General features: G+C 35.7%; 1 long non-coding RNA gene and 1 pseudogene across 1 annotated transcript in view; one reads left to right on the top strand and one right to left on the bottom strand.

Annotated features, from left to right (window-relative positions):
- Positions 1-21,774, bottom strand: part of LOC129393843 (uncharacterized) — a 102,341-nt gene that overhangs the window by 46,627 nt on the left and 33,940 nt on the right. Inside the window, exon 4 of the long non-coding RNA XR_008620941.2 lies at positions 6,167-6,222. This is a non-coding gene — a long non-coding RNA (uncharacterized LOC129393843). The remainder of the gene's footprint in view (positions 1-6,166; positions 6,223-21,774) is intronic.
- On the top strand, positions 331-2,847 carry LOC100978636 (alpha-endosulfine-like; annotated as a pseudogene).

Below are 21,774 nucleotides of genomic sequence, written 5' to 3'. Positions count from 1 at the left end.
GAATAAGTGCTAGGTTGGATATAGAGGTATCCTGGTAAATTAGAAGACACTCTAGTTTGTAGAAAATATTAATCTGGTTGAAATCCAAATGAGATATATTTTTCTATATTACATAAGAGGTTAGTACAAAATGGAGTCCATAAAGTTAAAAATTAAATTCATTAAATGAATTCCAAAGCAACTATATTGACCAAATTAATAAATTTAAAAATATGCTCTGAATCCACTAGGGGTTAAACCAACCATGCCAACTGCTCTTGGACTGTTATTGCTGCTGTGTCATTGCCATTATTTTACTAAACCTATACTGTTGAAAAGCCAGAACAGGGGCAAAGGCCGCCATTTTGACTGAGCAACCCTAGTGATAGGAGCCGAAGCAGCAGCGCAGGTTGTCCCCGTTTCCTCTCCCCCTTCCCTTCTCCGGTTGCCTTCCCGGGCCCCTTACACTCCACAGTCCCGGTCCCGCCATGTCCCAGAAGCAAGAAGAAGATAACCCTGCAGAGGACACCGGCGAGGAGAAGCAGGACACGCAGGAGAAAGAAGGTATTCTCCCTGAGAGAGCTTAAGAGGCAAAGCTAAAGGCCAAATACCCAAGCCTAGGACAAAAGCCTGGAGGCTCCGACTTCCTCATGAAGAGACTCCAGAAAGGGCAAAAGTACTTTGACTCAGGAGACTACAACATGGCCAAAGCCAAGATGAAGAATAAGCAGCAGCCAAGTGCAGGACCAGACAAGAACCTGGTGACTGGTGATCACATCCCACCCCACAGGATCTGCCCCAGAGAAAGTCCTCGCTCGTCACCAGCAAGCTTGCGGGGTAACCTGAGACCCCCCTCTCCTCCCCTTCCTCAACCATTGGACTTTTATATATTATAGGCAGGGATGAAATGGGCACCTAGTCAGATCTTCTCAGCTTGCTAGCCAGAAATGACTGTGATTCTGCTGGGGGCTGCTCAGAAGGTAATGTAGGTTGAAAAGGGGCTCTAAGTTTATTTCTTTCGTTAGATTGACACTTCCACACACTCCCTGTAGTCCAGGTAGGGCCCAGAAATAGGAAAGGCTAGGATTGGACAATGCTGCAAATGCTTTTTTTGTGTGAGAAACTGGAGAGATGTGATTTCTCCTTTTGGGAGAGAATGTCCCCAAATTGATTAGGCTGAGCCTTGGGAATAATTTGGCAGGTTTAACATCCCAAGGCTAACCTAACATAGTTGGGAAAGGTAGATTGAATGAGACATGTTTTCTGTGCTTCTAAGTGTTCTGTCCCTTCGGCTGCTATTGCTTCATGTTTCCATTATGGCGGGTTTAGAGAATCCTTAAAAAGAAAAATTGACTTGCTTGCCTAAAACTACAGTGCCCCCTTAGCCTCCATTACTTAGTATCTCTTACAGTTTGCTCTGGCTTTCAAGTAATGTAAAGATTGATGAACATTATTCACAGAAAATGGGCACCTTCTCTCTCTTTTCCAGCATGTTGCTTTTGAAAGTATCATGGGATAGTGGGAAGAGCACTGGTTTAGGAGTCAAGATGTCTGGGTTCTCACTCTACTCAGTCCCAGCAGAGCTGTTGTATAACCTTGGTTAAGTCATTTAGCCTCTCTGGATTTCTATTTCCTCATCTGTAAAACAGAGTTAAATGTATGTAAGATTGATTCTGATTCTGAAGTCATAACTGCCAGCAGAAAAACTCCTACTGTTCATTGTAAAACTAAAAGTGAGGAAGGCTCGTGGGTGGTTAACCTCTGCTCTGCAATATTGGGAAAGTACTACAGAGGGGAACCATTTGAGGGATGCATGAGGAGAGAGTAAATTGAGGTTTGGGGATTATAAATTCAGGCAAGAGAATCATCGATATCACAGTCTTGAGGGTCAAAAAAAAAAAGAAAAAATTACTTAGGAAGCTAGCCATGGAAGCTTCTTGCCTCTGACCCAGCCCACTTTCCCAGCCTACCTCTGGGCCTTAGCTGCTAAAAAGCTTCTCTGTCAGCAGAGCTGCAGGCCTGAGGAAACATGCTCAGTCATGCACATATGTTGACCCATGTTTCAGATGCAGTCTGATGCCAGGTATATTGTTAGGGAAAGAGGAAGAAGGGTAAACTGAGCTAGCCCCTGGGGCTGAGTACTCCTGCAGGGCTGGAGGAGCAGGTTCTTAGAAGATGATTCACCTTGGAGGAAGCTGGGGAAAGTGGTTAGGGAGGGAGAGGAGGAAGACTGTGAAATCTCTGCATTCCCAGAACTCAGCAACCCAGCTCTTTTATGATGAGGAGAGGTAGCCATGCTGACTCATGAACAGGTGGAGGAAAGGGGTTGCAGGTGACCAGCATCTTCAATCTAGTTATCACCAGCTTGGCTAGAATCTTATTGAACGCAACTTGCTAGTTATGACAGAGAGGGCCAGGGTGAGAACTAATGTTCAAGAGAGTGAGATTTTGTAATCCTCTTGCCCTCTCACATCACAAATTCTGATATGCCAAACATTTGGCCCACTGAGAATGATAGACTTAATGATGTGCATGTGCGGGGATGAGGTGTGTATATACTTTCCTCCTGACTGGCCATTCAGTGTTCAGGCTGTCATTCAATTTGGATAGGAAAAAGTTGGTGAGGAAGGAATGGAGAGAGCAGGATCCCTGGACTCCTTGGTCCCCAAACTCCTTGACTGTCACTTGTAATTGTATATAATTTTTGTGTTTCTTGCTCCATTTCCTCTTGCTGTCATCCTTAAAGTCCAAGTGGGAAGGGGAAAATGCTGAACACCATTGTATAGTTTCTTCAACTGTCCCAGCCATGTTGTACATAGATATGTCATGTTATTATATATATAAATATATATATAATTTTGTACGTTTTCTTCATCTCCGATCTTCTCGAATTCTGTACTTTTTTAATTTTCTGTCTGAGCTGACTTCTCTATCATTCAGCTTGAGTCCTCAAGACTACTGGTCACAATGAGTCTGATTTTTAGGAAGGAATAGGAGGAGCAGGGAAATCAGAAAAACTGTTGGTCTCACTCTGTCTCTCTACCTGGTCATCTTCAAGGCTAAGAAAACAAAGAAACAAGCTACATTCTGTATTTGCCAGTTTCCACAGCATGAAGTACATAGCTTCCTTAGCAAGGAGGGATCACTCCAAAATCCAAATGCAAATTGCTTTGATTAAAACTAGATTATTACATCCAAAAAAAAAAAAAAAAAAGAAAAGCCAGAACAAAAAAGACCTCTTTCTTCTCATTTTGCCTTGGATAATGCCCAAATGCAAAAATTTACAATAACAGTAACTAACTTATTTAGTTCTTTCTATGAGTCAGCCTCTACTCTACATGCCACGCAAAAATAAACTCATTTCATATTTAAGTCATTAGTTTTCCTTTAGATGATGGGATATGCTAGGGACTTTCAGTAGTATTGCATCAGCCAGTGGGGTTGCCCATTAGCCATTTTCTTTTTGGTGATGCTTTCTTCATTTATGAGAAAACAGAATTGATATACCATTACTAGGCAAACATAGTTCTGTAAGGCTTAATTTATTCCATTGTGAGATAATGTTTATCATTTTGAACCAGAAGAGAAAAGAAAAGCATGATGCTACTTCAGATAAATATATCTGCTGCTTTATAATATTAATTAAAATAATTTGCCCCATTTAGTAAGGGAAAGTTATAATCATATATCCTCACTTTCAATCATCTTGGGAATAAAAGAAAAAGATGGGTTTACTTCCAGGGAGATCATGTCCATAGGTTAGACAATGAATGATCCTCTCTTCCACTCTTTCCAAATGGTAAAGTCATTAAGGGACTTCAGTTTTGCTTTGAAATAGAGCAAAGATACTTCATTTAATTAATTGTGAAAAATAATTATGGGCAATAACTATTATTATTTCAGTAATGAAATGAAAGTATTTTTGTTGTATATTTATTTGAATAATGCCTTTTGTAGATTTCTGAACAATTCTTCCACTGCCTTATAAAAAGCATCATGTAATATAGTAACCGATAAGGAATTGGGAGTTCCTCCAAATCTTTATTATATTCTGCTAGGATATAGCTTTAGGCAGCTGGACTAAATGATAATTCCCAGGATGAAACACAGTGGTTTGTTCCTCCAAAGAGCAAACTAATTTCAAACTAACCACGCTTGTTCTAATGAACAAAAATTCCATACTACTCCCCTAGCACCTCAGGGGATGTAGACTTTCCAGAACATTAATATTAAAAAATAAAAGATGATCATATCAGTTGTTCATAATCATGATAGAAAGTCTTAATATATATTTTATCAATGGAAGACCTTTTACTGATTACAGAATATTTCTTCCACTGCATCCTACAAGTATTCACACAGAGGAGTCATCCCTTTCATCTTTGCTTAGATGGAATATAGTGATGAAATATTCACTAATAAAAGCAAATCCTACATTTTGATAATGTTAACATACTAGCTTAAAGTGAAAAAAGTTGCAAAGATAACCTGATGAGCCTTATCTCAACAGACTTCTGGTGCCTATAGAAAAATGAAGAAATGGGGAAAATATCTAGCAGGAATAATTTTTTTTTTGCAATAGAAGAGGAAGATAATTTCCAAACACAAATATATTGGCAGATTCTTATTTAAAATTCAACTGTCATTAAGGTGAAGGTCCTAGTTAGCAATTGAGTGTTTCAACTAGGAAGCCATCAGGATATTTTAAAAGTGTTTGCTAGAAGATGCTCATGTTTAATGAGGAAAGAGAATTGATTGTGTATTTAAGGAGGAAAGAGAACTGATTGCTCAGGCGCCTCTTCTACTGCTCACAGACAAAACATATAATGAAAAAGGGTAAAGTCAGCTTTGTGAGACAGAGAATCAAATGGAAGCAAATATCATTTGTTTATCTGAAATATCCAAATACTTATGAATACGGGAAAGCAGAGCCTAAATCATGGAGATTTTGACTCAGCTTGTCACTCGTTTGCCTAATGTCAGCAAACACTTCAGCTACGTATTTAGTACAAAAATTCCCAAAAAGTCACTGTCATGGTTTGAATTCCTCCAGAAGCTAATCCCAAGGCAAGCATTTGAGTTCAAGTAATTTATTTAAAAAGTGATATTATAAGACATAATTAGGAGAATAAAGAAGTGAGAGAGAGACACAAGGATAAAGGTTGAATTGCCCAGACAGCATTCATTCTGAGCAATTGGATCTCATTCTCATTACAGAGCTTCGAGGAGACATAAGAAATAAGAGCGCTCTCAACTGAGAGCTGAGGAAGCTGGTGCACTAATCCACTCATGCCCCTATGTCACTAGTGGGCATGAGTGAGAAAAATAATGCTGTGGGTGGAGACCTATAACTTCAGTATTTTTCCACCTTCTTCATTCTGTCTCACCAGTTCACCTGAATATATCCCTGTTTAATAACCTTGTCTGTTAGTTCTAAATCTGTTATAGCTTCAGTTTGGTTTTGGGTGATATCTTCCTGCTTCTCTGAATGTCTAGTATTTTTCTTTAGATGCTAGTCATTTTGAATTTTATCTTATTGGGAGCTAGATTTTTTTTCTTTTTAAATTCCTATTAGTATTTTTTAGCTTTCTTCTAGGGCATAATTCAAGGCTCAAAGCTTTCTTCTGGAGTACAAACTTGGAAAGAGTTTGATTTTGGAGGTAGAAAGAGAAGATCTTACTTTTAAGATTTGTTAGGAGGAAACAGGACTATGCTTCCTTTAGGGCTATTTTTCCCCACTTCTGAGACAAAAGCCTCTGTGTGTTCTACTCAACAAATGCCCCCTAAATAATGAGGTTTTCTAGTCTGGTTGGTTGAATCAGTACAGTTCTAAACTCTATGTCAGTACCACAAACTGTTCCCTCCAATCTTTTTTGAGTGTTTTTCCCCCTCACTTTGGCATGGTTCCTCACATGCAAGTGTTGAGTAGTATTGGTTGAATAATCAAGTGAAACACTATAAAGTTTTAAATTTCTCTCGTTTAGCTTTGTGTGCTATGGTTGGATACAGGTTTATCAACAGTCAGAGGGTTTTTTTTGTGTTTTTGTTTTTTAAGTACAGGATGATTCCTACGTAGCAACTTGTTTAGGCATTATTGTATAGTTAGAAAATAACAACAGTATTTTAAATATGCTACAGCATTTATAGCACTGAAATTATCTCAAAACTTTACAGCAATGTTACGTACCTGGTTCTTCCACGAACTGCGTAGCTCACCTGTCCACCATCATCTTCATGTTTCACCTTAAAAAAGAGACACCAATTTTCCCCCTTTAATCATCTTGCTCAAATTTTCATGAAAAACTCAAGTAAAGCCAAGCACTAATTTTAGAAATATCTTTAGTACTGTTATCTTTGCACTGTTATCTGTAACAACAATAGAAAAATTCCTGGTAGTCCTGTGATCGAGCCTCCCTTCTGCAACCAGATCGTTTCTATGTCTAATGAGTACATTTTGATCTGACTACCCAAAATGTGGAGATAGAAACATACAGGTGGTACTCCAGTTCTTATCTACTCTGTAAATGTAGTACCTTTGCACTGTTTACAATAGCCAAGATTTGGAAGCAAACTAAGTTGCCATCAACTGATGAATGGATAAAGAAAATGTTTTATATATATATATACACATACATATATACATATACACATATATATGTACATATATGTGTGTGTATATATATATACACACATACACATATATATATATATTTATATATATAAAATGAAGTACTATTTGGTCATAAAAGATAATGAGATCCAGTCATTTGTAACAACACAGATGGAACTAGAGATCATTATGTTAAGTGAAATAAGCCAGCCACCGAAAGACAAACATTGCATGTTCTCACTTGTTTGTGGGATCTAAAAATCAAAACAGTTGAACTCATGGACATAGAGCATAAAGGGATGGTTACCAGAGTCTGGGAGGGGTAGTGGGGAGGAGGTGCAGATGAGGTGGGGATGGTTAAGGTACAGCAAAATAGAAAGAATGAATGAGAGCTACTATTTGATGATAGTACGAGAGGGTGACTACTGTCAATAATAACTTAAGTGTACATTTAAAAATAATTCAAAGAGTGTAATTAGATTGTTTGTAACTAGGTGGATAAATGCTTGAGGGGGTAGAAACAATGTGGTAGCTTTGGTAAGAAATCCTGCCTTAATTGAGATAAAGAAAATTTTCTCGCAAATGAGCCATTAAAATTCTAGCCATAGATATTTTTAAAAGTTGAACTTAATTTAGAAAGCTGTGTTTGCAAATTATAAATATTGCAGAAGGTCTTAAATGGTTTCCATTTTGAGATGTGAAAGAGTTCCCTGGTAATAATTCCTGAGTTAAATGAGAATGAGTGATTCATCAGTGCTTTTTAAGTTTAGAGAAAAAGGTGAATAAAATGAAATGGGAAAAATTTTAGGGAAAAATAAATACTCACAAATTAAATCTCTTCAGATCTATAAACACTCTGTAACTCTGCGGAACATAATATTTTCTTCTTTTTGGTTCTCTATTCAAGGATAACTGCTATCTCTTTTTACAAATAAAAAGCCACAATGTTCACTGCCTGACTTGAGAATGAAAATTAAGCCCAATGATCTTTTTGCAATAATCCGGGTCTTTCTTGGTGATATTTCCATTTTCAAGAATGTTATTTTTAATATAGCAGCCATCACAAAATAATTCGTACCAGTATGTCTCAAAAATATAATATGTCCCATAAATTATGTATTAAAATGTTTCCTGAAAAAACAAAAGATTTCATTGTCAAAAATGTTTTGGATAATCTAAATATTAGATAATTTTCTCAGAGACTTAAAATGCACATTGTCACATATTGAAGAGTTCTGTAGTAAGTCAACCTATATGATTGTTTAACTTTGCAATTCTTGAGCATATTTAATCAAAACTGTATATTTTCTATAATGTATAAATACTATTATTGAACATTCAGAGAATGTTGACACAAGTTGTCTTCAAAAAATCTTTTATTTTTATTGTTTTTCTAACTTTTTTTGTTTTCAGTTAAGAGCAAGCTTAGACAGGAGAGAGGCATAGCCCTGGAGATGGTGGCTGGGCTTGAAAGACAATATTGATCACCTTCCTTATTAGACCCAAGGATACCACTTCTTGACTCACCCACGATCCCACTCGTAGATCCTTCTGGCCAGAAAGCCCAGGATTTCAGCCCCTGCAATAGCATTGCCTGAACTCAGTAAAATTTATTCATCTCAATAGCTTGAAAAGTCACTGGCCCTGATTTATCTCATATCTGCCCCATCCAATTTCTGAGTTATAAAGTCAAATATCTCTCTGACAATAATATTGTGAATTCCTATATGTTTTGTCAGGGAAATTGGAGGAAATTTCATCTTCTCCTTATTTATGTGTATAGCCATAAAAGTTAAAATTTTTTAAATATGATTTTCTGTGGCTTCTAAATGAGAAAGTATAACCTCATATTTCAAAACATGTAGAAGAGGAGGTAATCTATATTCTTAGATTTGTGATTTTTAAGAAAAAAAGCTCTGGAGGGAAAGAGAAATGGGAAAGAAAAAAAGTACTAAAATGTCATACTGAACTTCAACTTTTGGATTTGAATATCTTTACTAGAACTTGTGCAGATTTTACTCAGGTGATTTAGGGCTCCGTGTCTTCACTTAGATTTTCCAAAGCAACTAAACCTCAACTTGTTCAAAATTAAAATCATATTCGTCCTGCAGATCCTTTGTCCCAAGCTGGATATTCTCCCTTGGGGAATAGAATCACTATTTAACTAATTGTAAGATAGAATCATAAAGCAGATTCTTGCAACTTCTTCTTAATGCCTTAAATCTAATCTATTGCAAATGTTTTTCAGTTTAGCCTACTAACTATCTCATGAATACTTTCATGTTTCAGTTTATCAACACATGTCTATAGAGGCCCTACTAAGAGTCTGTTATTGTAATAATAGACACAGAACACACAGCTCTGAAGATAACAGAGTTCCTGCACTCATGAGTGTTTATTCTAGTGGGGCAAGGGTGCAGGGTGTAAACAAATAAGTAAATATCTGATACATCAGATGAAAATAAGTGTTATTACAAACAATAAAGCAGAATAAATCCAATAAATAATTACCATTGGACACATACCATTTTATGTGGCAGCTTTTTTTAAACTGAAAATTAGAGTCATATAATCCATTCAGTGAGTGAAGGCCAGCATTTGTAATAAATTGTATAAAAAAGTAGAATCCAGAAAGAAAATTTCAAGTGAGTATTTCACAAAGTAAAAATGACACTACACCTTGTTTTGTAGTTTTTTGTTGTAATTTATTAGGGTTTATGTATGTGTATTTATGTAACTAATTTATAAGTCTCTCCTAAAATACCTTTTAAATATGTCTTACCATGAAGCATCACTAAAAGAAAACCAAAAATTCAAGAAAAAGAAAGAAAAAAATATATCATATTGAACCATTGTAAGAGAAAAACACAGCTATGTGGTGGAAGAATATTCAGAAAATAAAACAACTTGTATATGGACTCCAAGGTAAAAGATGTGTTCAAGGAGCATCAAAGATCCCTGCATAGCTGCAGTTCAGTGAGAGAGGGGAAGTGTGATAGGATATGTGGCTAGACCATTTAGGGCCTGGTAGACTAGGGTTAGATCTTTCTAATTTACTCAAAGATAGAAAATCACTTGAGGGTTTGAACAAAAATGTCATTTTCTCATTCACTTTTTCAGAGATGTTCCTGTCTGGTATGTGGAGAAATGTAGGGAGTCAAAGACAGAAGCTAAGAGAACAGTTCGAGGGTAGAGCATGTAGTCTAGAAAGATATGAGAATTGACTTGAGACCAGGAGGTAATTGTGGAGAAACAGAAAAGTCATTTGATTCTGGTCCCATTTTGAAAGTATGGCCTAAAGTATTTCCTACTGAATTGGATGTGGATGGGAGAGACATAGAGGAATGAAGAGCACCAAGAGGTTTTGGTCTGAAATAGAGGAAATAGAGCTTGCATGTACTGAGAAATTCTATGAGAAGGGCACTTTTATAATCTGTAGGGAAGATAAGTGATCAATTGAGATTGAATTTTGAACAAGCAGTAGGGCATATCGGTTTGGTATTTGGGGATGTGATTTAAATTGGAAGTTAACAGAAAATAAATGATATGTGAAGTCTTGAGAGTTAATGAAAATAGCAAGGAAGTTTATTCAGACAGAGAAGGAATGCAAACAAAAAAACAGAAAGGAAGGAAAGGGAAAGGAAATGAAGGAAAGTTAAAAAAAAAAAGAGATGTAAGGACTCAGCCTTGGGGCATTCTAATTTTTAAAAGTTTGGATATTGAAGCAGAAAGATCAGCCAATAATATAGAGGAGAGAAGAAGAGGAAGTAGAATCCTAGGTAGAAACTAAGAGAGAAAAGTGTTTCATGAAGGTGGTAGTGATCAAATATTTCAAATACTGATAGGTCAAATAGGATTGAATTTTTTAAAGCAGATATTGGTGACTTTCATAAAAGCGGTTAGATTGATAGAAATTAAAGCATCACTGGAGTTTTCTACAGAAAACTGGAGCAGTAAAAGTGGTTAGTAAGTAAAGTTAACTTCTAAAGCTTTGATAATAAAGGGAGCAGATAAATGGAAAAGCTGATGATTGGTGGGGTATGTGGGAATGAGATCTAATTAACAGATAGTGGAGTTAGTCTTAAATAGAAGGATAAACCTTTTCTCCATAGTTTCAAAGAGAGAGGAACAGAATATAGATAGAGACACAGGCAATTTAATAGAGGTGTGTGAACGTTTTCAGCTGATTTCTTTCATCTTCTCAGTAAAATATAAAACAAGACCATCAAGCAATGTTAAGAGGAACAAAAAGGTGATGGGGGCTTAAGGATTATTCATTAGGCCTTTGAATCTTCAATAGCCATCTACTTTTGCTCCTAATTAAACTCTATTTGTCCAAGTATCTAGAGTATTTCTTCAATTCGATCTGAGAATGGTACTATCTAGAACCATTTAAAAACTTAAAACTTCAATAGCTCCCCATTGCTCTTTAAATAACACCTGGAATATTTAAGTGGCGTATAAGCACCTCCAAGAACTGGCTCCTTCTGCATCTTCACCATCATCTCTCACCTCTTATCTCTATCCAACTTTTAGGCAAAACTGACCATGAAATATGATTTTGTTGTTGTTGTTATCAGAGCCTTTTTGCATGCTATTTTCAATACTCAGAAAGCCATCTAGCCTTATTCTTGCCTATTTAGCCTATTCATCCTTTGCAGCTTAACTCAAATGTTTCTTCCTCATAGAGTCTGTTTCTGACAACTCTCACTACCTTCCCACTCACAAGACTAGACAACATCCATTTGTTATATTCCCTGTTGGCTATTTTGATTTCCACCATTAGGTTCTTATCAGTTTATAATTCCTTATTTTTCTCAATAAATACCTGTGCCCCTCTGTGGTTTCTTTGGGAACACTGTCCGTGATTGTTTTGATCAATTCTGAGGTCTCTAAAGCAGCCCACTATAGAGTATCCTTCTTTCTTGACGGAGTTCCAAAGTGATTAAGAAACAAGACAAAGGGTAAACCTTATGGGCACCAAAATATCACCCTTATGATTGATAAAGTTTAAATAGTAAGATATACCTTGTATCTGAAGGCATATGAGCTAAAACTTATCCCCCAAACCAGGCAGACTCACATAATTGTGGCAGATCCTCCCTCCCTCTCCAGAAGCAAAGAGTATTAGTTTTCTGGAGCAACTCACTTCCAAACATAATGCAAGAGAAAGGTGTTAAACTATACATGCCCATTATTTTATTTCAAAATCACTAATCATATTAAACCACTGTTCTACTCTTGGGAAGAATGAATGAGAGGAAAGAAAGAGGAAAGAGCTCTTTCATTATAGGAGAAAACACCATGAGTAGCAAATAAATATCCCATGCTAACATGGATATAATGCAGCACTGGAGTTTATTCAAATCAGTGTTTTGTTTATAGCATACAAGCAATGCAATTTGTAAGAATGAGTGAATTAATGAGAATTAGTCATTGGCTTCTTGGCTTTCAATTCTTGTGGCACTATTCACAATAGCAAAGACTTGGAACCAACCCAAATGTCCATCAATGATGGACTGGATTAAGAAAATGTGTCACATATACACCATGGAACACTATGCAGCCATAAAAAAGGGTGAATTCATGTCCTTTATAGAAATGTGAAGCTGGAAAACATCATTCTCAGCAAACTATCACAAGGACAAAAAACAAAACACCACATGTTCTCACTCATAGGTGGGAACTGAACAATGAGAACACTTGGACACAGGAAGGGGAGCATCACACACCAGGGCCTGTCATGGGGTGAGGCGAGGGGGGAGGGATAGCATTAGGAGATATACCTAATGCAAATGACGAGTTAATGGGTGCAGCACACCAACATGGCACATGTATACATATGTAACAAACCTGCACGTTGTGCACATGTACCCTAGAACTTAAAAGTATGATAAAAAAATAAATAAAATAAAATTGCTTTAATACCCTCAAACCCTAAGTCCATTTGGGTAGTCATATCACTCATTTAGATTCTCTTTTTTACCTTATAACGGGGGTTGGCAAACTATGACCCATGGGCCTAGTCCAAACAACTGCCTGGTTTTGTCAATAAGTCTTTGCTGGAAGAGCATTCATGTTTATATTGTCTATGGCTGCTTTTGTATAGTGGTGGCAGAGCTGGAGTAGTTGCAACAGAGACTGTGTGGCCCACAGAGCCTGAAATATTTAACCTCCTACACTTTACAAAAATAGTTTGCTGACTCTTGCTTTAGAAAGTCAAGAAAAGGACATGGTATGGGATGAGCAAGAGCATAAGCGACCACATATTCTAGATGTAAATCTGGAGAGCAAAGAGGACATTTAAGAAAATTCAGCAGGATGAGGAAAAGAGAGGTCTTGGTGGACAGTTACACTTTGGCACTGTCTTTTTATTTGATTGATAAATACATGGAAACAGCTGCAAAGAGAACACATTTTAGCAGGAGGCAGTGGTTTGGCTCTGGCTTGGAGAGTTCTTTATGGTTACCCTTATTGACCTCTCCCACCTGGAAGTAAGCTTGAATATCAACTCAGCTTCTCCACTTCCACCTGCTTTATTCACTCTCAGGAAAGGATTTCAAGCAGGCAGTTGCTTTTACCTGAGGCTGAAGCAAAATGCTGTCATACTAATGGCGTCCTGCCTGCCGATTCCATAAAGCTATAGCTATACGTATTTTTAGTCTTCCTTGTTAAGCATCACTGACCATGTAGCTGAGAGATTCAGACAAATAGAGAAGCTGTCTTTTTATAGCTTTGTTCATAATATATTTCTATCCAGCTGTGTTCTTAGCAGCACCTCTGCCAGTTTCTGTAAAACTACCTTTTCAAAATAAAATGGAAAATGACAAAACAAGAAAAATGTAGTCTAATGCATCCATTCATCTAATTATCTCATCCTATAACAGGTAGGGGGGGTACCTATAGTTTCTATTAGAATATACTTATATTTTTAATAGATTGAGGTTTTTTTGTTTTTGTTTTTGTTTTTGTTTGTTTGTTTGTTTTGACTGAGTCTCACTCTGTCACCCAGGCTGGAGTGCAGTGGCATGACTTCTGCTCACTGCAAGCTCCACCTCCCAGGTTCATGCCATTCTCCTGCCTCAGCCACCCAAGTAGCTGGGACTACAGGTGCCCACCACCACGCCCAGCTAATTTTTTGTATTTTTAGTAGAGATGGGGTTTCACCATGATAGACAGGATGGTCTCGATCTCCTGACCTCGTGATCCACCCTCCTTGGCCTCCCAAAGTGCTGGGAGTACAGGCGTGAGCCACCACACCCCACCGATTGAGGGATTTTTTTAAGCCACAAAACATTAGCAGTGATACTGGGTTTCTGAAGTACCTTGGTGCCTTGAAAATATGTGAGGTGGAGTTGAAAACAAAAAATAATAATAGCTAACATTTATTGAGAGCTTGCTATATACCAGACAATGATCTAAGAATTATTTTACTTAATCCTTATAGAAAACCTTGGGGGTAGATAATACGAGAAGCCCTATTTGATAAAAAAATGGCCATGCCCTTGCAATCATTAAGCAATAAAGGAGGGATTTAAAGATCTTATACAAGAGACTCCCTGATTTTCTTGGTTTATGGCATCCTTACTATTCAACTAATTTTTTACAATGCCCCAGTCCAGAAGAAATACCACACCACACAGTTTCACTCACTAAGTAGTTATGTCCAAGAATGTTAGTTAGCATTTATGTCCTCTGAACTTAGTAGCCATTTAAAAAAAAATAAATTCAATGAAAAAATATTTTTATTTCATGTTTACACAACCACAATCACATACCACAATGAGATGTGTATACCTGTTGGGCACTACACAGCTTCTCAAAGCTTGGAATCAGATTGGATCCTATCAGCATAATTTTTGTTCCACATTGATTTTCACATGGTCCTTAATTTGTATCTTAGCAACCTCCACAGATTTTTGCATAGTTATGGCATCACCAAAAGGAAAGCAGTGTGATCTCATTTTGAAACCATAAGCTACTTAGACCTAATAGTTTCTGAGGTGTCTGACAGTTGTTGTTGTACTTCCCTGGGGTATTTAAACTTTCCCATAGTGACCTTATAAATTTATCATGGCTTAGTGGAATGAATTTGGTACACAGTTCGGGAACTCCAGCCTTTCACTTTTCATAGCCTTCCATGTTGACTGTCTGCAAGGAATAGTAATCTGCGGTATGGGGAATTCAAAGGACTGAACAAGTAGTTCTTACCTTCTGGTAAGTGAGGAAGATAAGAGAGAGAGACATAAACAGGAACAATGGAGAAATGTTGGAACTGGTGTGAGGTGAGGGAGTATGACAGTCCTAAATTACCATTGAGACCCTATACTACTGCTAGTCTAAGCACAAATGTGTGCTAATTCCTGCCACATCTTACAGGCACACAAAGAGATTCTTATTTAGGATAAACTTAAATGATAAAAATCCAATAAATATTAGAGGCAGAATTAGGTACCCTCCATTTCTACCTCAGTAATAATTCCTAAATTCATTCTGTATTTTGCCTTTCTGCTATGGTTTCTTAACTCAAACATCTGTTACTGTTGTTTATTTTTCAATGAAATTCTGGAGTCCTAGGATCCTAAACATAGTTTTTGCTACAGTGCTACTCAAATGCAGTCTACAAACTACTGTCAGTTTGTGGAAAGTTTGTTATTGTTCTGCAACGATATAAGGGCAGGAATTGATGTAAGGATGTAGAAACTTTGATAGCAATTTGGCAAAATAATTTAATTTTTGTTGGATCTAACAATAAAAAATTAGATGTTGCATTTTACGAATGCAACCTTTAAGGTTTCATTTCTCTAGTAATTAATTTTTATCATATTTTACAAAAGTTTTGTAAACAGCAGATTGGAAATTACAGGACAAAATAAAATTGGTTCTTCACCATAGACAATTTGAGAAGCCCTGGTCTAGAAGGGGCAACTGGGTGGGCATGTTTCTTGGCCCTGTAGACTACTGACCCCATGGGGAGGGGCATGGCTTGGAGAGAGACAGGAGCTCTTTCTCTAAGGCATAGGATTCAGGATAAAGCCCGAGGTGCCCTGATCTAAGTGCTGCACTGATTCTGCTCAACACCCCAGCATAATTCTCTAGGATAGAAAGATAACTCATTTCTGTCTTCACAGCATCTAGCCTTATAGTTGGTGTATTAAAGGCACTAAATAAATAATATTTGAATGAGCAGGGGATTCAATACAATAATAATAATGATGATCATGGCGATGATGATTTCTATCATTTATTTTAATTGTGCTGTGGCAGGTGCTATGCAGAAAAGTTTATATAAATCATCTCTAATCTTCACCAGAACTGCCATAACACCAAAATAGGTGTTATGCTCTTTACTGAGAGAGGATGTTATAATTTTACAATTTCAAAGAGAGAATGTTCTCTTGAGGTTATGCTTGGGGGGATGGAGTGGTGGTTTTATTGAAAAAAATGAGATTTTACTGAGTTTTAAAGGTGGAGCAGAGCTGTTGGAGTAGAGATAAAGAAACACCAGGGTGTATTTGGGCAGAATTATACAAACCAAAACATTCTAGACAAAAGGCACCTTCAGAACCAGAAGAATAAAAAAATATATGAAGTGTCTAGACGTAAGATACTAGGGCCTGGGAAAGATTATCATCTACATTAAGAGGGAATGTTTTAGTTAAAAGTATTCACATTTATTAAAAGCAAAACAACAGAAACAAAATTAAAACATTATGCCACTGAATGAAAAGGCTTGTATGGGCCTGACTTAGTGCTGGTTTCCTGATTTATTACATCAGAACGTGTTTTCCATGCCTTCTTTCTATCTCTTTTACATATCCTCTTTAAATTTCCCATGCAAAAATGTATCACTACTTGAAATGCTTATTTATGGTGTTTTAGTCCATTTTTTATTTATATATATCCTTATTCTCTTTCTAGGCTTTAAGCTCTATGAAATGAGGGTCCTTGTCTACCTCTTATTAATGAATACCTAGCACTTTGAAATGCTTCTAGCACATGCCTGATGCATCAACTACTTTTCCTTGTAAGAAACTACCAGTACTTACCAACAAATACTTCATGGCTTAAAACAACTTTATATTGTTATTGTCATCACAATTTTGGGGGCAGGAGGGGCAGTTTTGCTTCTGGTTTCACCTAGGTTTACTCCTGTGGCTGTGCTTAGGTGGAGGGTCAGCTCATCTGGCAATTTGTACTGGCCATCCGCAAGGATGCTTCATCTGTCCTCCACATGGCCTCTCCTCCTGCATTAGGTTAGACTGCCTTCCTTATGGAGCATTCTCAGGGTCATATCTTAAGAGGATAAACACAGAATCTTCGAAGGCCCTAAAGCCCAGCCTTAGAAGTTGTGCAATATCACTTCTACTGTATGTATTGATGAAAGCAGGTTATGTCAGCAGTCCAGATTCAAGGAGTGGGGAAACGATGCTACTTCTTAATAGAAGAAGATGTAAAACATTGTGGCCATGATTCTTAATCAACCCCAATTGAGGTTCAATAAAAAAGTATGATAAGAATGAATAGATAGTGTGATTAAAGGTATGACCAGGTAAGATTTATAATTACTTATAAATATTTTAATTTATAAGTAATGATTCGTGTATTAGAGTTCTCTAGAGGGACCGAACTAATGGAATATATATATATATATGTAGGAATATATATATAGGAATATATATATGTAGGAATATATATATAGGAATATATATATGTAGGAATATATATATAGGAATATATATATGTAGGAATATATATATAGGAATATATATATAGGAATATATATATAGGAATATATATATATAGGAATATATATATAGGAATATATATATATAGGAATATATATATAGGAATATATATATATAGGAATATATATATAGGAATATATATATATAGGAATATATATATAGGAATATATATATATAGGAATATATATATAGGAATATATATATAGGAATATATATATAGGAATATATATATATAGGAATATATATATAGGAATATATATATATAGGAATATATATATAGGAATATATATATAGGAATATATATATAGGAATATATATATAGGAATATATATAGGAATATATATATAGGAATATATATATAGGAATATATATATGTAGGAATATATATAGGAATATATATAGGAATATATATATATAGGAATATATATATAGGAATATATATATATAGGAATATATATATAGGAATATATATATATAGGAATATATATATAGGAATATATATATACAGGAATATATATACAGGAATATATATATAGGAATATATATACATAGGAATATATATACATAGGAATATATATACATAGGAATATATACATAGGAATATATACATAGGTATACATAGGAATATATATGTAGGAATATATATGTAGGAATATATATATAGGAATATATATGTAGGAATATATATGTAGGAATATATATAGGAATATATATAGGAATATATATAGGAATATATATATAGGAATATATATAGGAATATATATAGGAATATATATACAGGAATATATATACAGGAATATATATAGGAATATATATGTAGGAATATATACAGGAATATATACAGGAATATATATACAGGAATATATATAGGAATACATATAAATATATATAGGAATATATATAGGAATATAGGAATATACATATGGAAATATATATATAGGAATATATATATGGATATATATATATAAGAATATATATATATATATGGGAGTTTATTAAGTATTAACTCACATGATCACAAGGTCCCACAATAGACCATCTGCAGGCTGAGGAGCAAGGAGAGCCTGCCCAAGTTCCAAGACTGAAGAACTTGGAGTCCAATGTTCGAGGGCAGGAAGCATCCAGCACAGGAGAAGGATGGAGGCTGGGAGGCTAGGCCAGTCTCTCTTTTCACATTTTTCTGCCTGCTTATATTCTAGTCGTCATAGCCACTGATTAGATGGTGCCTACCCGGATTAAGGGTGGGTCTGCCTTTCCTAGCCCACTGACTCAAATGTTAATCTCCTTTGGCAACACCCTCACAGACACACCCAGGATCAATACTTTGCATCCTTCAAGCCAATCAAGTTGACACTCAGTATTAACCATCACAATTAGTTATATGGATTCTTGAATATAAGGTGACATGATCAAAGTGGAGTTTTAGGAAGATTAATTTGCCTGTAGCTACAAGAGGAAATAAAATAGAAAAGAACTAGATGCAGGAAAGTCATTTGAAATCTGACTTGATAAACCAAAAGTAGTAAAATGAGTTACTGAGAAAGCCATCATAAATTATATTCCTATTTCCCATTTACTTATTTGGGATATTACAGCAATGTATGATGGTGGTATATTGCTAAATGATTGTTTGCCTTGGGAAAGATGTATGGAACCTGCCCGTGTATTGCAGGAGAATAAATAAAAAACATCTGGAAAGGGATTTGGATAATACTCATATCTGAGTGGCTCCAGCCAGTTATCCACATATTTATCAATTCGCTTCAATTTATTGGCAACTCAAGGTAGTTCAAGTAATGCAAGGGGAAATATGAGATCTGTTCTTTTGAGAAAATAACAACTTCCTTGGGGTATTTTTTTTAAACTCCCAAAGACATTACATTTAGAGGTAGTGCTTTGTGTACTTTAAAGTACTTAAAGTCTCATAGCCATTGACTAAGAACTGGCTGATACAAAGAACTAGAAATATTAACACATATAGCATTTCAATTTTCCCTAGAGATATCCTAATTTCGTGTCTTCCCATGTTGCTAAAAACAGAGTCTAATAAATCTCTATGTGTTTTCACTCTGGGTGCTTATGCTTGTCAGTTCTTCTCTGGTTCAAAGATAGATTTGAAGAACACCCAGTTTTTAGGAATGTTTTCCTCTAGAAAAAACTATTGTTTTATTTCTTAGAAAAGCAATAGGAAGACAATTCAAGCTTAACAGGAATCAAGTCATAAATTTATCTGGGGAGTTCTGACATTTGTGCTTCACCATAAGAAAAAGAAATTGATGGATATAGTCCTTATTCTTATGTATAAAGCCAATCTTTCAGAGTTTGGAACATTAAATCATTTTTAAAAAAATTATCTCATTGTGAAATTAGTGAAAATTAAAATTTTAACTCTAATGCATGGGGCCTAGATATTAAAATCCTTTATATAATCATAAATTTTTGATGGCTAAAAACAATAACAATGGAAAATATCAATACATTTTGGCTAATTGAACTTTTTCAAATTAAAGCCCTTGAATTTGTAGGTATAAGAATGTAAAATTGGTATATCTTTTATGTATTACTCACATGCAATTCTATTTTAGCTCTTTTTAAAAGCATTTTTGTTGTAAGTACTTTTTGACCTTTTATAATAAAAATAATAATTCAGGTTTCAGATCTTCCTTTCATCTTTAGACTTCCAACTGCCAATTATACTACTTTACTTGGCTAGATGGAGTTTTTTTGCTTTTTAGTTTCTCTGAGAATTGTAAGCCAGTGAGTCTATAAGTTTAGTCCATCAAAAATCTGCATCAAAATAATCAGAGGCCCCATTTCAAAATACAAAATCAGAATCTCTAGAAATGTAGTTCATTGACATTTTTAAAAAATTAATTACGTATGTAATTATTTTGAACAATTACACCTGCTCTGTATTTGACTCCCAAGAAATTTGTCCAACACAATCTAAAGTAGTAAGTAATCTTTCCTTTAAAAACAAAATTGGAGTCACCTATGTATTTTACAAATATGTATTAGGTGCTTTCTTTGTATCAGGAAATGCCCAAGGTAGCGGAGATTTAGGCACTAGTCAGATCAATTGGCTGCCCTCAGGAAGCTCTAGATCCAGTGAGATAATTCAATCACAATACAATCAGAAAAATGCCATGAAACATGTCAGTATCCCCAACCCTAAGAACTTCAGAAAAGACTGAACATAGAGATGTTAGGAAAGGTTTTCTGGAAGAATAAAAATCACAGCATAGTTTTGAAGGTAGATTGTAAGGAATGAGGAATTTTGCATAAAGTTGAAAGATATCATGGTCTTTTCAATTAATACTATCTGTTCTGTATTACTGGAACAGAAAACATAAGTAGAAAACTAATAAGAGATAAAGAAGTCTCCTGGAGTCATTTGTGAATTTCTTTTCTTATTCTGTTTTCTAAAATATTTCAAAATTTATTTGGCCAATAGACCCAGTATATGAGGGTATCTGATATCAGCCAACTGGTTTGTACAGACTATTACTAGAGAATATGATTAGTATTATTGTCAAATATTTTGCTGAAGTAAAAATCTCATTCTATAGGAACATAGAATGTCTTGTTTCTAAGATGAATCTTTTGGTACATAAAAGCAGCTTCCTGCCAAAAAATCTAGTCCTCAACTTGTTCCCATTTTAGAAAACAATCATTCACAACTCTGATCTTCATCTTATAACTCACACCCATTCTATCAACAAATTCGTTGGCTCTGCCATCAGAAAGTATACAGAATTTGACTACCTTTCACCATTTGTATTACAACCACCTGGGCCTAAGCACCCATGTTATTCTCTGTATTTGAATAGTCAACCATTCCAGCTTTCATCCTTGTCTGCCTGTAATTTGTTCTCTACACATAATCTAGGATGAAACTAAAGTGAGTTTTCTATTATATAATGGGGTCAAAGAGAAAATTGGCTTTCAGCGGATCCACTTGAGGGCCTTGTGTCATTCCCTTCCCCAGTTTTGTTGGTAAATGTGCAAATGTAGCAGGCATGGCCTGAGGAGAACATGGTGACAAGGGCTCAGATCATTGTCAGTGAAGCTCTGCATCACCCCCCACTAGGTAAGTCCCCCAGATCAATAGAGGGACAGCACAAAGCTAAATCTAGAAATGGCACTAAAGGAGGAAATACTGAATATCAGTTGTGGCCTTATGACCAGCTCCATCTTTGGAGTTACAGTTTTTTGCACAAACTTTCCTCTCATATTGTTTTCCCTCAAAAATCACTCAAGAGGCCTGGAGAAACTATTGCTAGAAATTATACAAATAGATCTAGGCAACATGAAGGGTGAGCTGTAGTGGGCAATGTGCTGTGTCATCTAGATCTGCTTTCAGACTGAAACATTATTCTCCTTGGAAATTGTTGTTGGCTAAAGCCCTCAGCCATCAACATTCTGGGGTTTTATCTT

The sequence above is a fragment of the Pan paniscus genome, chromosome 15, assembly GCF_029289425.2.
Source record: "Pan paniscus chromosome 15, NHGRI_mPanPan1-v2.0_pri, whole genome shotgun sequence".
In the NCBI taxonomy this organism is placed as follows: domain Eukaryota; kingdom Metazoa; phylum Chordata; class Mammalia; order Primates; family Hominidae; genus Pan; species Pan paniscus.
This window is presented reverse-complemented; position numbering and strand designations above follow the sequence as displayed.